This window comes from Penaeus monodon, chromosome 28 (genome assembly GCF_015228065.2).
Source record: "Penaeus monodon isolate SGIC_2016 chromosome 28, NSTDA_Pmon_1, whole genome shotgun sequence".
Lineage (NCBI taxonomy): Eukaryota > Metazoa > Arthropoda > Malacostraca > Decapoda > Penaeidae > Penaeus > Penaeus monodon.
The window spans coordinates 39,274,281-39,276,366 of NC_051413.1; the positions used below are offsets into that span (position 1 = coordinate 39,274,281).

The 2,086-nt window shown below is 32.4% G+C and overlaps 1 protein-coding gene across 1 annotated transcript in view; it reads left to right on the forward strand.

Annotated features, from left to right (window-relative positions):
- LOC119591210 (striatin-3-like) overlaps nucleotides 1-2,086 on the forward strand; it is a gene marked incomplete in the record, with an annotated part of 30,983 nt that overhangs the window by 19,848 nt on the left and 9,049 nt on the right.

Genomic DNA, 2,086 nt, shown 5'->3' on the forward strand with positions numbered 1-2,086 from the left:
ATTTCATAACTTTTGGGGAGATCAAAAAACTTGTAGCAAAAATCATGGGGGCCCCCCCACATTATTGTACATTTTCATTTTTTTTCCCCCCTTTATTACTTTTGGGTATAGTTCTGTATTTACTTTTTACTATTCTGTTTATTTGAGAGATTGGTAAAAAAAATGCAAATGGAAATGAAGAGATGAATAAGGTTTAAAATTATTAGCAAACAATTTAACTCTCCTGAATTAGTTGGGGTGGGAAAAATGATACGAGGAAAAAGTTAGGGGAGGTGCTTAAAGACTCAAGAGCCCAAAAGTGGCCAAAGTGGTAAGTTCACCCGAAGGAACCTTATTTTTGGCCGTTGCATTATTCTTATACTTTTCTACTTTCAGCTTCTTTTTTTACTAAAATTTTTTACTGAATGCAAAAACTTTTTTCCCAAGGTTTTCGGGTCTCAAAAAATTTAAATTTCCCTAGTTTGCACCTGCTTCTTTTTGCATTACTATTCTTTTTGTCTTTTGTTCCCATTTTTTCAGATTTTATAAGGTAACCTTTTAAAAATGCTTTTTTTATTTTTTTTAAAAACATAATTTTTTAACCTTTTTTTTTTTAAAACATTTTATTACTATTTGCCTTACATCCAGTAAAACTTACTGGTAAATAAAACTGTACATGTGAAAACCTGTAATATGGATTGCTGAGAAGGTTCTTAGGTACCAGGTATAAAAGGCTGTAATAATTTTGTCAATCAAGTTTTCTCTACAGACAGTGGTATCATTGCTGCTTTTGTATGAATTAGCTGGACGTATGGAAAAGGATACAGGTTATGAGGAAAAAGACTTCAGTTTCACAGGTTCCTATGGGCCCCAAACCTTTAATGTATTTCAAAAGAATTTTAGCTTGGGTTTTATAACCGATTTCACAAAAGTTTATTGAAAATTTAACGTGGCAATAATAAACTTCCAATTTGACTGAAAATATATTTTAAGGTGCTAAGGTAGTGAAATGTCTTGCTTTATAGATATATAGGTTATTGAGACATCAGTGGAAGGGGCAAATGAGAATTTTCTGGCTCAGTAATTGTTTGAATTCTCAGAAGGAGGGAAAATATTAATATGTTAAAGATTTCACAGGAGATTTTGAATATCGTGTTAATGGATAATGATATAAAAATTACGCTGAGGCTCCCAAGCTCATTGGTTACTCTTTTTAGCCTAACTTGATGTGTGGACGGAGAGACACTGGACAAAGAATTCCCCTTCATCCCCGAAAAGGAAGAAACCCCCACGTAAAAAGGGGGGCCCCAAAAACCTTTGATGTCTGCATGTTGTTTGTGATAGTATTGGGTTTGTCAAATCTTAATTTTTTAAATTCATTTGTGGGGTTTGATAAACTTTTTTTTTTATTGAAAAGGTTGACTTTCAATGCTCTCTGTCATGACTATTTAAAGAGTATGAAGTCATAGTCCAAGGAACTCATGAGGGAGAAATAAAGTGAAAGAAAGAAAAATCTTTGCTTATATAAGTAGACTTTACTGAAAGATATGTTTCACACAATTGATTATGCTTATTACTAATTATTGCAAGGCATATGTGATTATTCTGATTCTCTAATTTCCATTTTCAAGCAGACCAAAGGCGAAATACTTCTTTATGATTGCATGATAATTGAATTTGAATAGGAACCATGAAAAGCACACAGCAGGCTGTGAACAAATATGAAAGCTGTATGTCAAGCATGTACATGAGGAAGGGCATATTTGTACAATTTTGTTTTCCTGCTTAGCTTGTTATATTTGTTCTGGGTATTTTTTTTGTTTGAAATAGAGCTAGAAACAGGAGTGAGGATTTCAGAACTATGTAAGATATGAATCAGACAAGTATGTTCTTGAAGTATGCTTGGGAGTGTGATAAGTGATTCGATTGTTTTGTTAACAGATGCATTAAAGAGGATGTTTGGTTCAAATACATATGAACGGCTTTTTTTAAGAATGAAAAAATTATATCTATTGTTAAGCCAAAGCAGTTTTTATGAGTTACCACTACCTTATGCACACAAAATAAAAGGAATTGTGATTTAGTATAGGCATAGACAGATTTATAC